Source organism: Cavia porcellus, unplaced genomic scaffold (assembly GCF_034190915.1).
Source record: "Cavia porcellus strain 051 isolate PalLab524CR breed Dunkin Hartley unplaced genomic scaffold, mCavPor4.1 scaffold_2, whole genome shotgun sequence".
Classification (NCBI taxonomy): domain Eukaryota; kingdom Metazoa; phylum Chordata; class Mammalia; order Rodentia; family Caviidae; genus Cavia; species Cavia porcellus.
This window is the reverse complement of record NW_026947485.1, coordinates 19393548-19409537: the sequence shown is the minus strand read 5'-3', so window position 1 is coordinate 19409537 and position 15990 is coordinate 19393548.

Genomic DNA, 15990 nt, shown 5'->3' with positions numbered 1-15990 from the left:
TGTCAAGCTTACAATGGCCTAAAATGACCATACTATGCTGAGAAAGAAAGGTCCACCATCGTGTAAAATAGAATTTAAGGGTAGTGTTGCAGCTTTCCATTTGGGGGTGATGCAAATTCATATGGCATAGAAAAGCTATAAAAGTTTCCAACTACTTCCCCATCAGCAATGAAGGAAAGTTTTGCTTTGAATCAAAGATTACAGCCTGGATCAAAGTTACACATTTCCTTGCTAAATATCTTCCTAATTACATAAGTAGTTTTTGAAAAGCTGTTGAAACAGAAAAGTGAGCTGGAAAGTGCAATGATCTATTCCAAAATATATAAATTAATTTTTGCAAAGTTAGTTGAAATCAGCCTTCCATTTCTATTAATTAGAATCGATTATACAACTGCATTAAATAGGCCTCTATGGAGCGATTTAACTCAAGGCAGGGCAAACATAACCCAACCACATGTGTTAAGTAGTGGAAGCATTACCAGCTTTCTGTTTTACTGCATACATGTTGATGGTTGTTGGTACAGTTGCAATGCACAAAGCAAATTAGGAAAATCTACTATAGACAGATTTCAGAATGTGAACAGATATTGTTTTTACAGTAAAATGTTTCATATGATTATAAGACTTTTCTGTTTGTTATTTGCAATACAATTGATAGTTTAGATCATTTAATCCTTACAGCATTGAAACTTATTTAAGGTGATGCATCCTACATAACAGCAAGTGGCAGAGCTGGATTTACTGGGCTGTTGACTCTCAAAGTCTCTGATATGATTACTCCAAGAATGACCTCTTTCTAGAGCAGGTATATAGGGAGATATCTCTTATTAGCATCTCTAATTTTCAAGGAAATAAAAACAAACTATTGTAATTTGCATAATGCTGGGTCACAGTCAAGAGAAAGCAGGGGATTGAGCAGAGGGAAAAGGAAAATTCTAAAGATGAAATTTTTGTACTTTAGAATTTACCTTATTGGCTGAACAGACCAATAAATGCTAGTATTTATAGAGCTGATATTTTGCCTGGCACAATTTTGGCTCACATATTTAATTTCCAGCATGGTTTCTTATTTTTTCAGCCACTGAACTCCATATTTCTGCTAGAAATTAATGGAATGCCTTGATGCTAGATTTGCCCCTGTTTGCAAAAATGGTATTTACTGTTCATACCTACTTCTGATTGATGTTTACATCTCACTTGCTATTGGCTAGTTAGCCAGTGTGTTATCTTGTGCTCTAAATAACTCTTTTTAAAAAAAAAATACCTGTGAATTCTATAATGCTAGATATTTTCAGCTTACATAGTACATGCTTTTGAAAAAATTGACCAATACGATAGCATCTCTTTCAGTATCAAAGCAAAATTTGACAAAATATTCATAAATAAATATTATTGTCCCAGTTTTAAAGATACAAATAATTTAGACAATTCATAGTATAATCAAATATATACTTTTTATTAGTAACTTTTACGCTTGACACATAACTTTACTACTTTAGGATATATAATAGAAGAATGAAACCAAATAATACAAATTTATTCATTTGAAACAGGGGAAACACAAAGGGCTGTGATTAACCAATAGCCCAAGGTGATTCAGAAAATCATAATTCCTTATTGATGGGGAGGGGACAGTGTGGAGCTAACAGACAAATAGTGACTTGGGAAAGGGACTCAATGGCTGTGGAGAGCCTGGGATGACTTGGGACAAAGTCTACTGGGTCCACTGGACAGACAGTGATTCTCACAAAACAGAGGAGCTCTGAGACAAAAGTTTCTCCAGTTTCTCTTCTCACTGAAGTGTTCACAGACTTCAGTGTGCCCTCCTTTGGCAAGACTTGGGGAAAGGAAAAAAGACATATATTTTTTTCTTTGGGGTCTAGACTTCAGGGATGCTTTGCAAAAAGTGCCTTCACTTGCACTGGGCAGATGAAAAGCAAGATAAAACTGCATTTTGTGTTTGCTTTTAAGGTCTTCTCATTTCCTTTAGCTAACTGAGGCAAAAGTCGTCATGTTTTGGGGGTGGGGTTGCCAGTGTTTCCCAGGACATTCTGCCTCTGCTGGCGGTGGGGTGGTTCTGCTCTGCAGTGGAGCGCTCCAGTGGGAGGACACCAGTAGGGAAAGAGCTCCAAAGGGCAGAACTGAGGTTCTGGAAGAATCACTAGCACTGGCTTAAGCCATCTTTTGCCACATTTTGAAGAATATCTATAATTCAATAAAGAAAATGATTCCCCAAATTAATCATTTAACTTTTCTGTCAAAGCCAAGGTAGCAAATATTTCTGTAATAAAGTGCTATGCAACCTCTCTACAATTTTATTCATTAAGGAAGTCACTATAGATGCTGTTTTCTAATTCTACCATTTTCTTTACTATACCTGAAAGTGTTGTATTTGGAAGATGTATGGTGATATCAGATGTCATAATATGTGTTTTTCTTTACGTGTTTGATTTCTAGGTGGTTTAATAATTTTTCATTGTCTTTTAAGTGATGCGAGATTAATGTATAAACTCTTTCTGCATTTCAGTAACTAAATTTTATTAGAGATTTTCATGGGGATATATTGAGCGAAAAGAGGAAAAAATAACATTTAATTTAGCATATTCAGTTAACTATAATTAAGACTTACATGTAATTGAAAATGTAAATCTTGTTGACTAATTTGAAAATATTATTAAAGCTTTCTGCATAAACTGAAATTCAGAAAGAAATATCTCCTGTAATTACAGTAGACAAATATCTCACCAACACATATTGATGTTTCAGTAGCACCAAGTTTCTCATCGAATGGAAAAACTATGCTGAGATACAAAGTTGGTTGAGTTTTAAGAATTCTACTTGAAATATGTAAAGTAATACTTCCAGTTCACTTTTATTCATTAGCTTCCTCTTATGCACTTAGCAGAGTTCATTTACCGATCTGACAACTTTCGTGTTTTAGATTGTCACCACATAGCTGCTTCAGAAGAGCTGTAACAGGTGGCAAAACATTCACATCAGGAAGATGCAGGCTGCGGTGATGGCAGAAACACAGAGTCAGGTCCAGACATATAAAAAATATTGTTTTCCTAGACACTTTTCCTGTAATAGGACACGTGTCCACCTGGGAGAAATCCACAGATACTTCAAAGTTTAAGAGAGTTTGACCTCAGCTTATTAGCTCTTTGATTTCCTCTGCCAGCTCCTTTTGTGTTATGTCTTACTCAGTTTATATCACGGTCTTCCCTCTTGGAACCAAAGTTTGAAATCTGCTCCCACATTGTCTCTTGCTTTTGCCTCTTTCCCTGCCCTCACCCTCAGACTGATCCCAGCCCGTCTGAATAACCCCAGTTCAGGTCTGCCCTTCCAATCTTGCTTTTGGTCTTATTAACTTGACAAAGACACTGGGTAATATCGGAGATCTGAATGATTCTGTCTTCTTACAGGTAACACTTAACTTCCTGTTGGCATTTTTTTAGGTGTACAAGCTTAGCTCAGTTAAGTTTCTATTTAAGGGCTGACCTACTAATTCTTTTTCATTTCAGGTTTAATTTTGAGCCTCATTTCATCACTAGAAAAATAACTAACTTTGCAGCATTATTGGACGTTCTGCAAGCTTCATGTCTTGTCAATCACTGTCTTTCAGTTCAGTCCTTTTGCTTCTGAGTTAATGCTTTGAGTAGCAGATCACTTGAGCAAGATGAATTGCTAAATGTTAAGATTCTTTATGTTCATTCACTCTTCTTCTCTTAAGGATCCTGGCTTCACAAGTCATAGTCATATTCATTGACACTTATTGTCCACCAATGTAGGTGCTTTAAAAACTTTTTGGAGCCAAACTTCATATAATCTTTTAAAATATTTATTTATTTAAATTGATGACTTTTTAATGGTAAGAACTGGGGAAAGAAATTTGCACTGAGCCTACACCCATAGTTTTTTTTTTTTTTTTTTTTAAACCTTCTTTTTTCTTATTTTTGAGTAGGTTCTTGCTAAGTTACTATATTGTCTGGGCTAGATTTCCACTCACAGTCCTCTTGGCTTAGATTCACAGAGTGGGAAGTTAGAGGCCTGAGTTACCATGCCTGGCAAATTAACTCCTTTAAAAGTGAAAAACTCAGTGATGTTTCCTGAATTGTCCACAACTCTATGTAATTGCAAAATGTTTTATCATCCCGAGAGAAAGTTCCCTGCTCAATAAGCAATCATTTGCCCTTATTACCACTGTCCTTAACCTCCAACCATGGGAAATAGTTTCTGCTTTTCTGCAGTCAATTATTTTGGATATTTCATATGAGTGGAATCATACAACAACTGACCCTTTTAGTCTAGATTCCTTCAATTATGTTTTTAAAGTTCCCTTATGTTGCACCATACAGGAGAACTTCACTTTTAAGGGATAAATAATATTCTATTCTGTATGAAACGTATTTTGTGTACGTATTTAGTCTATTGCTGAATATTTGTGTGATTTCCATCTTTTAGTTGTTGTGAACTCTGCTACTATATACATAGGTTTCAGTGATGATTGATGTGCATGTCAACCTGTCAGGGTTAACAAATGCTTAGAAATTTGGTGAGATAACACTTAGCTTGTGAGGATCTTTCCAGAAAAGATCAGAGTGTCAGCGCACTAAGCGGGCAGAGCTGCCACACAGGCTGTGGGCCCGAGTGGGACAGGAGGCAGGAGCAGGAAGAGGAAAGGGTGGGAAATGCTGGCTCTCTGTCTCTTTCCAGCCTACATTGACAGTGCACCTCACACTCAGGGGCTTTGGGCTCCAGAAACAGCATCCGCATCTCTTCAATCAGTGAGACTGTTAGGTCTTTGGCTGGGGCTGTGGACTCTTTGCTGAGTCTAGTAAGTTCCTCCCAGCTTCTGGTCATGAGCAGAATCTTTGCTCTGCAGCTGGCATGTGGTCACAGTGAACATCTTAACTTCCACGATTATTCAAGCTCATCTAACAAATCTCCTTTTATTAATGGGTGCGTGTGCCATTATTTCCGTGCCTCTGGAGCTCTCCGAGGAATAAAGTACACAACTGCTTATGTAGCTGATTCAGTTCCTTCCTTCCTTCCTTCCTTCCTTCCTTCCTTCCTTCCTTCCTTCCTTCTTTCTTTCTCCCTTTCTTTCTCTCTCATCCTCCCTCCTTTTCTTCCCTTCCTTCTTTCCTTTTCCTCTTCCTCTCTCTCCCCCATCTGTTCTCGCTTACCTCTCCTTTCCTCTTGTTTCTTCCTTTCTTGTCCCTGGGATATAACTCAGAATAAATGTTATCACTCAGCTATTTCCCACCCTCCCTCCACGTTTTTTCTTCAGGACCACATTTTCCTAAGCTGAAAAGTTGTGCAGGTTGGGACCACACTTGTAATCCTCCTTCCTGAGCCTCCCATTTGTGAGCTACCATGCTGAGCTTCAGTTCTTTTGCATGGAAGCCTAGGCATGCAACTTCTGGGTCATGTAGTAATTTACATACAGCTTCTTGAAAAACTTTCAAATTATTTGCCACAGAGGATGGATGCATACGAACAGTGTAAGAAGGTTCCAATTTCTCATTGTCACTCCCAATATTTCTTTTATCACATTTGTCTTAGTAATAACAATTCTGGTAGTGATATTTTATTTGGGTTTTAATTCATGTTTCCCTAATGAAAAATGTTGAGCCATTTCCATGTGCTTTTTAGTTATTTTATAACTCTTCGGATAAATGTTATTGAGAGTCTAGGCCAATTTTTAAGTTGTACAGTTTTATTTTCTCCATTGTTAAGTTTAGGAGTTCTTTGTGTACACTGAATGCACTGTTCTTTCCAGATTTGTGATGCTCAAGGGTTTCTCATACTTAGTAAACATCTTTTTATGCACTATGATGCACATAACCTTACAATCTTGAAGAAATGCAACTTTTGTTGCTATGAATCATAGATTTAGTGTCACACTTAATAATTTATTGTCATCCTTATTTTTCTTCTAAGAGTTTTATGGTTTTAACTCTTACTTAGTTAACAATCCTTTTACAATTAATTTTTGTGTGATTTAAAAGGGTTTAGCTTCGTTCTCTTATCTGTGAATATTCAATTTTCCCAAAATCAACTTTGAGAAGACTATTTTTTCCCTTTTAAGTGGGTTGGCTTTCTCAAAAGTCATTTGCACATTGAGAGGTATGAGTTTACATTTTGGAATTTCAATTCTTTGTATTTGTTCTCCCTTTCTAGCCAAACTGTGCTCATTGCTTTAGTTTAGAAGTGATGTTTTTAAACTACCATATAATACTGTATATATTTATCACATGCCTTTAGTGTTTTGAAGAACATATACTTTGTGAAATGATTAAATCTATTTAATTAACATGTTCATTAGTTTGCATATTTTTATGGTAATGACTAGAGCTAATGACAATATATTGTACAACTTCTAAAATTGGAAAACATACACCCAACTTTTTCTTTTTTTACAAAATTGTGAAAAAGAAGGAAATAACATCCTCGTAGAAGAAGAAAATTAGCTGCATATAGTAAGAGATGCTAGTCCTAAATGTAGAGGGATATTTTTGGAATATTAAAAAAATCCTAAGTATGGATGTAAAATAAATTTCTCAACATGATAAAAAATTTCTCAATTAAAGGGCAAGCCTCATGCTTAATGTTGAGAAATTAGACCTAAAGTTGGTAATAAACAAGATATCTATTTTTAATTTTTCCTATGCAACAGTCTGGCATTCCTATTCCTAGATAATGGAACATAAAATTCAGATAAAAAGTAAGAGAAGACTTAAGGAAAACTTTTTTTAAGGCTGAATAATACTGTCAGTTCTTCCTGTTGTGGTTACTCAACCTATCCTCAAGCAAAATCCCAATCAATTATTTTGACTGCTAAGTTTATATAGAATGACAGATAAGCTAGAGTAGTCAAGATGGTACTGAGTAAAGAATCAGAGGATTACCTGCCTTCATGGCTCAACTACATTATGATGTAGTAATCTGTATGCCATGAATAAGAAAATATTACAAAGTCAATCAATTAATATGAAAAGATTATATATATAAAGAAGATATATGTATATATACATATTTATATACTTACAGAAGTAGAATTTTGTATTATTTTTTCATCCTTTGTTTTTTTTAGCCGTCTACATAGCATTTTCCATTGTCTTAGTTTTCTTTCCCATCAACAGTGTGTAACTGTATCCCATTCTGCAATGGAGTAGGATGACTAGAATTTGCAATTTTTATATATCTTATACAGGTCAAGAAGAAAGAAGTTGTGTTCTTTTCCAATGGAAAGAAATTCTAAGTGTTTAATGAAATGGAAGTGCTAGTTACTCTGATTTAACCATTACACATTGAACAATTTACCACATCGTAAGCCAGTGTATTACATTATCACTCTGTAATACATACATATCTACAAATATGATGTGTCGAAAAAGAAAATCTCAAAATACAACAAAATGACATAGTTAACTTCCCTCTGATGTGAGTGCAAAAGTATTCTGATGGAAGAGAAAAGACAGACTTTTTAATGAATGATATCAAAATAATTAGACATCAATGTGCAAAAATTTATAGATATACAGATCATGTATCTTTAAAAAATTTAACACAAAATGAATCATAAATTAAAGATAAAATGCAATTTTATAAAATTTCTAGAACATTACATAGACTATCTATCTGATGTTGGATTTAGCAATGCCTTCTTAGATGGCACATCAACTGTGTTCATAAAAGAAAAAAATTAGAAAATTAATTATTATTAAAATTAAAACTTCTGATCCACGAAAGAAATTATTAAGAGTCTGAAAAACCAGAGAAAATATTCACAAAACATATATATGCTGATGGAGTTATATCCAAATACACAAAGAAATCATAAGCTTCCACAATAAAAAGCAAGAGAAGTAAAAAATCTGCATAAGACATTTTATCAAAGAGATGCAAAAATGGCAATCTGCAAATACAAAAAGGTTCAGCATCATACAGTGCAGGAATTAATGATAAAACAATGAGAAATAACTACATATGCATTGCACTAGAACTACTAAAATTCAAAGAACTGATACCAAAGTATAGAACTACAAGAACTATCATTGTTGGTTGGAATCCAAAAATGGGATTAACAATCTTGAAAGATGGTTTGACAGTTTGTTATAAACACAGTGAGCTTTACCACTAGATGGAGTAATCATTATCCTAGTATTTGCCAAATTAGTTTGAAATCTTCTATGCACAAAAAACTGCATTGTGTGTGTGTGTGTGTGTGTGTGTGTGTGTGTGTGTTAACTCCACGGTTTCCATGAGTTCCACTTATGCTTCTTTTCTTACTTTTTATCTTGAGACACTCTCTTACCAAGGCTAAATCATCCAAGATTGTGTTGGAATTTGCAATCCTCACTCTTAGTTTCTCAGACTTGCTGGAATTATAGGTGTATGCCATCATGCCCAGTTGTGTATAGATCTTTTTTTGGTTTCAGGAAATGAATTCATGATCTTGGTCTTGTCAGGCAGGTGTTGTGCCACTGAGATATATTCCTGGATGCATATAGGTATTAATAACTTATTCTTAATGAGTAAATGATGAAGATAATCAAGATGTCCTCCCATAGATAAGTGGATTAACAATCTCTGATATAATATAATGGAGTACTACTTAGCACTAAAAAGAAATAAGCTATTAAGCCACGGAAAGCTACAAAGGAGAATTAATTTCATATTGATAAATTGTAAAAACTAGTCTGAACATCTATATATTTTATAATAACAACTATATGACATTTTGGAAAAGGTATATGAATAGTGTTATGGTTTGCATTTAAATGTCCCCCCAAAGCCTCATGCAGAAGGGGCAGACATTTCAGTGTCTAGCCTTTGTGACTGGTTCATGGTCCAGTGCTGGGATTGACAGTGTGAGTGCCTTCCTTGCCTAGGGCTGGGGACCTGACATACAGCATAAGGGAGGGAATCAGGCACGCTGTCCCCTTTTTGCTCTTGTGGCTGCCTTGAACACCTTTCCCTTAGCCATTCCACGCCACGTTGCAGCCAGCTGAGTATGGGCTGAAATCTTCATGAACTATGAACTAATTAAAAGTTTCTTTTCTCATTTTTAGTGTCAAGTATTTTGTCTCAGCAGTGAGAGAAAAGCAACCATGACAAATAGAAACTGTTACAATAATCAGTGCTGGCCAATAGAGGGAAAGGAGAGGAGAATAAATAGGTAAAAGAACAACGATTGTGTTCGGGCTGTGAAACGGTTTACATTATTATAATGGTGAGTGTATGCAACACACGTTTAAAAACTCCTAAACTACTCAACACAAAATGATATGCATTTTAAACTATAGATATCAGTTCATTGATATAAGAATAAACTTAGACAATATTTACATTAGCAATAATTCCTATTCATGTATATTTTGTTTTCTATGGTCCTGCATTATTTGTTGTCTTTCATTAGACTGTAGATGTAAGCTCATGTGGCCTACACATTTTTCTTTTGTTTTTTTATCAAAGCTCTGCTTATCACCAATTTTATAGCTTTCTCCAGATCTCATTTCCCTTTGGAATGTTGTAATTGTAAATATATCTGAGCAAATTACCTATCATTATTTGATTTTACGTATTCTAAAATATCCTAATTTGTCAACCTCTCTCTGTGGTCTCGCAATTACATGCTCCTGCCCAATTGTTCCCGTCCAATTAAATGTGGTCATTCACACACCTCTCATTGCATTTTCTCCTTTACACTTACTTTTGTGACTGTTCACTCTATGCAATTTAACTTTTATTTTCATCATTGTGTTATATTTATATTTCTGACTCACATTTTTTCCACAACCCGCTATGAAATTCTTCCCAGTTGGCCTTTAACCTCATAACTCAGTATTTCCAAAATTGTATCATCATTTTTCAAAACACATCTCTCAATTCTGAAGAAGTGTTATCTCAGAAGTGTTATCTCACAATATTTAAATTTCCTCCTTGTCCTCTTCCAATCTTCCATTTTAATAGCTCTTTATATGTTCCTTTTATCCTATTTCCATATCAAGGATTCTTCATACTTGAGCTATTGCTGAAGCCTACTAATTGTCATCCTGCTTTTCCTTTTCCTTTCTGTTCTATTAAGTTCTGCTAGATCAATTTTTCTCAGACATTTTCTCATACTCACTTTTGCTCCATAACACAGAGTTTAATAGGCTGGATTGGCCCTTATACTGCTTTCATAATTTTACCATTAGCAACTTTTAGATTTCTTTCTCAGGCCCAGTATCAGCACCAGCATGGCTGTAGCAAAACAAAACTATTGATTTGTTCATAGATCTTGCCTCCCGTATTTAAAACATGCATTCCCAATTAAGTGTTATAGCTATTTTCATTCTCACCCAAATCTCAGTATCCTATCATGTTACACTTTCTTTCTAAATCTCTCCCCAAATGCTTACTCTTCTCCAGTTCTGTAACTATTATTGATTATTGATTCCATTATTACATTTTACTTGATTTTTCTCTTTATATCTTCTTTCCACAATGTTGATACAAACTCTTGTTTGTATCAGAATTCTTTTTCTAAGTGTAGATAAAGGTGTAATTTATATGGCAAGGTTCAGTGTTTCCACAATGATGAGGCCTTAAAGTAAGGGAAAAAAATTACATGGAGACACTGGCATGGTCTGATTGTAATTTATTCCAGAATACTGATAAATAGCTCCCTCCTCGTAGGGAACCTGAGCCAGGTCCCAGGATACTCGGGGTAAAGGAAGAAGTGCAGAGTTTTGGCAATTGCTGTGCTAGGAATGTTGTCTTGTGACTTAGCTTTTTAGGATTTATGTCTTAAAAACTAATTAACAAACAAACAACTTTGTTAAATCACCCATAGGTATGTACATAAGTGCAGCATTAGGAAGAAAATAAAACTTTCATTCCTCAAAGCAGCATGAACATTCATTGAGGGAAAAAAAGCTCTTTAAACTAGGTCCATATGCATTCTTCTCTCTGTGACCATGCTATGCCAAGGAGAAAAGTCTTTAATTCTGCTTTATACATCAACACTACTGAGTTTTTTCCAGGCAGGCTAGATTCTATGCCAGTTTCGCTTCAGTGAAATCTAGAGAACAGGCCTTCCTATTTTAAGAATTCATAAGCCATGAGAAAGAAATATCCCCCAACATCACCGTTTTCAGAGTTCAAAATGTCAAAATATCCTCTCAGCTTCCTCTAATGTGCTTTGAAATAGATTCTCAGTTAGTGATGATGCCTAAAATTAATGAGTTCTGTAAAAGTCATATTCCACTGTATCTCAGTTCATCCAAAGTTCCTTGGGTCTTTTATATATTAGACTCAATAAGAAACCTAATGTCATAACTTATTTATAGCAGCAGTTATAAAACATATGACTTTTAGTTTTGTATTGGGGATTAGAAAGATAATCAATTTGACTTTTTCTCATCAGTATCTGCACTTTGGTAATTTAATAAAAACTGAAAAAATTATAATGAATTTGTTGGCACTTTTAATAAATAAATGGGATAATTAAATGTCTTTGTATAGATGTTAATATCAGCATCTGCTAAAAATCAGTAGGAAGGAAATTATGCAAAAGTTTTTATTCCTTTTTGATATTCTGTTTATGGAAGAAGTCTCTGGGAGTAGAGAGCTAAGAAGAGAAACAGGAAAAGAAAATAACAAAGAACAGACATAACAAATGGAAAACATATTAGCAAGATGGTAGGCTTAAGCGAAACCATATCATACTAAATGTAAATGTGCTCTGTACCACATGTAAGAGGAAGTACCTCGAAGATCAGATATGTAAGTGAGGAATGGTACAGCAACCAAAAGAGACTTGAATAACTATATTAATATTAACAATAATAAAACAAAATTTTATCGCATATCTACATGTGAGGTTACATATGTCACCTTGATTGAATCATGAAAGTCCTCTAGATTTGATTGAACCATGGGGCACTACACTCCTCAGTGTATGAGTCTGCTAATGTTTACAGCTGAATGTGCTGTTAGGGTGTGGGTCCTCGATAAAGGTGAGAACCAAATGAAGGTGGGATGAGGGAATGCACCTTTGGAAGGTAAGCTCTCTAGTGGTCTTCAGTGTACAGCTTTGTTCTACCATCTCTCATGCCATGATATTTCTGTTTCGAAGGCAGCAGACCATTGACTGAATCCCATGAATCATGAGTCAAATAAATTTCTCCTTAAATTACGACTGTCAAGTGATTTGTTTCAATAACAGGAATACAATTGCATTAACAAAGCCTTTGTATCAGAAACATATCAAAAACTTAAATTTTAAAATGACTTAAAAATCCAATAAAATGATGGGAGACTTATTTAAACAGTTCATTTCAACCAAGAAGTTAAATATAGAGAAAATAAGGCTGTGAAAGTGTACTATGTAGCAATATTCATGAAGAAAATGTGACAGAATGGAGTAGGTGATGTTTATATACCTATTTGGGAAGCATAAGTAAAAGTTAAACTATACCAAATATTGCAAAAGATATAGAAGAACAGAAACTCTCATATGCTGTTGGTAAGATTATAAAATAGTTTGATTATTTTGGAAAGCAGTTTGATAATTTATAAGAAAGTGAAACACACATTTGCCATCTGGCCCAGCCTTTCTATAGATGATAGCTATTTCCAACAGATTTTCAAACCTATGTTTGCTTCTTTTGAGACTTTAATTAAACTTCAGACAGCAACAGTAGTGCTTTAAAGGATTTCCCCATTTGGTCATGCAGAACATTAAAGATGATATAAACTCAAGGACTGAGATATAATTACATTAATATTTTTAGCTGCTCCAACAAAGATATTCTATTGCTTATTTTTCCTCTGCACATTATAGTCCTAAGCAGTGTGCTGATTCTCAGAACACGTTGTTGCTCACAGTTTTGCCTACCGATGATCTCCAATGCAGTGGGAATAAAGCAAATATTGTTTTATTACTACCAAAATAGATTTTGATCTTTTAGCTTCTTGAATAAAATCACAAGGTTTTACACATCATACTTTAAGAACCATTTGAAATGTTGACACAAATGGAAGAAAAAAACGAAGTTATGATTAAGACAAGCAGTACCATATGCAAAGAAAACTGACATACCTCTGCAGAAGCTAAGTAAGATGAAGAAATAAATTATGGTCCAAACATGGGTAAACTACAATATGACCTAATTTTAGACAGTTGAGAGAGGATCTTATGTTACAATGTCACACAACATTTTCTTGACATGGTCTTGGGTCCCTGATGGTAGAGCATAGGCAAAGAAATGTAATCCTTATATTGTTTTGGCCAATTGTGAGCAATGTTTATGTAGTCACACAATTCAGATTATGTGTGTTTTTCTAGATTTTTTTGGTACTTGGGATTGAACTCATGACCTCATGCTTACCAGGTAGGTGCTTAAACCACTGAGCTAAATCTCCAGACCTTTTTTAAAACTTTTGAATCAATATATTGTGTAAGACTTGGTTGAAAGCACCAGCTTGGCAAGCGTGAGATCATGAGTTCAATCCCCGTGCCAAAGAGAGAGAGAGAGAGAGAGAGAGAGAGAGAGAGAGAGAGAGATTTGGTTGTAATTGCTGAAGAAGAGAGTCATAGTTAATGCTGACCTTGCACAGCATGTTTCCCAGCACACTGCACTGTAAATGTCAGGAAGGTGGCAGTAAAAGCAAGGAGGGTAAAAAGTGGGAGACAGAAATACCACTGCAACATGATAAAGCAAGGACACAGATGCAGTGCGAAAGTAAAATTGCAGTGAGAAGGTAAGGATTAATACCATCAGCAGCTTTTAAAGAATATGCAGAGGGGAAGGAAGGTGTGGGTGAGTTACGTCTTAGTTTATATCACAAGGTGGTCTGTGGTGAGCTCTCCAAAGTGAAAAATCAAAATTTAAGTATCACAGGGGAGCCGGGCATGGTGGTGTACACCTGTAATCTCAGCATTCAGGAGGCTGTGGCAGGAGGATCGCTGTGAGTTTGAGGCCAACTTGAGTTACGCAGCGAATTCAAGGCCAGGCTGAACTATGTACCAAGAGCCTGTCTCAAAATAAATAAAAGAAATAGATACTAACAACATGAAAATATATTAAATGCGTAGAATTTTCTTTTTTGAAATTGGAACTGACATAACGTGGAAGAATGGTGCTTACAGCATTGTTTTTTATAGTGCATTTTTCAAATAAATGCAGCAATTAAATAAATATTAATATTAAAAATATATGTTATTCATATTCCAGTTTATATTTATATACACATAAATATATAAGCTATATTAGTAAATATAATTTTCTATGAAATTCAGGGCTGATACAGGGGATATCACAGTAGTGATACCTTAAGCTTTTAATGTCTTCTAGTTTCGGGCTTTATTCTTTACATCCTAATGCTCAGCATAATGTCAAACATCTAATGAGTGCTTAAAAAATATTGAGTGCATACATATTTGTCAGGGTAATTTTGTATCAACAAGAAATGCTGTGACATTTGTTAGGTAGCTTCATCTGACACAACTTCCCTTTTCCATCTCCAAGTCCAGGGAATTCTGGTGTATGAGGAAATTATAATCTGGCCGTGACAATCTATTGTTAAGAAAAGAAATCGAGAGAAATGGTATTTTCCAACTGCCTATTCTTTGCTGTCTGAAATATTTTATTTTGCAGCCCCAGATATGAGTACATAAAGCACCACGATAATTTTATATTGCCTGCTTTTACCATGCAGTGCAAATTGAAGATCTTAGCAAATAGTGAATAAATATGTTTGAAAGAGAATTATTTCAGTTGAAATGCAGAGGAAATAAACCTTACGAAAGGGTAAGCAATTTTGAGGAGCTGTGTTAGAAGCAGAATATGGTTTTAAATGTGCATATAACCAGCCCTAGGATTTCACATGCCTTTTATGCAATAGTGTGAGTGCCACGTGATAGCTTAGTACTGTGCCTTTTACTTTGTAAATTAATCTAAGTTTAACTTTAAGAAGGTGATCTTATCTCCATTTGTTCCTTGTGACAGTGCCTATGCCATCCTAGACAAACAGGCTGATTCTCTGCACCTACTTTCCTGGACTGTGCTATGGCTTTGCATGGCACACTACACAATACAGTGAAGACTGGAATTCTGATCAAAGACACAACTGGATGAAAACTGAATTAAATTTCTTCATAAGCTCAACACTGAACCTAACCGTTGAGTTTGATTTGGTCCTCCTCCAACTCAGTTTGTGAGCAGAACTGTGGAAACAATCACTTTGTGTACTGAAGTACCACTGTATCAATTTTAGAAAACTACCAGACCAGTTATCTGTTATTTATATTTTCAATACTATTAAAAAATAAATACAGTGATGTAAAGAATAAATTTTTCTGTTAGAAACTCAAGTGAATACTCTGTAATGCATTTGATAAACATGAGAAAAATGAAGAGATTTTAACATAAAAATGTCATTAAATACTTCTAAAGACATCAAAATAAGAACTCAGAAACAAATAATAAAAACTAATTGATAAAATATATAATTGAATAAAGTGCCAAATGAATGAATTAAACTACTAGATATATACTGGTGTTAAGCTCTGCATTGGACTCAGCTCTGCTTTCATCAAGATGAAGATGGAATCTTCATGGTGAGACATTGGAGTGTTTCCCTTCGATATTAATCAGCATAGAACAGCAAACTCAGATGTGCATAGCACAGTAACCATCAAGCTGTAGTCAGATCATCACTTAAACTTTAATACAGTCTAGCAGCCTTACTATGAGCACATGAGGAATAATAGCAAGCATCAACTTGCTGGAATCCGCTCAACCCAGACTTGCTTCTGCCCTCTTATTTCAGGATAAAGAAATAAAATAAACCTGAGAAATAAAAAGTGTTCTCAACTCCATCCCTTACCACTTATTTGTAGGATGTCCTGCAAACTGTTTTTGTTGTTGTTTGTTTAAAGAGAATAAAACCAAGCAAAATAAAACATAAAGGCAATGAAAACAAAACAGTGTA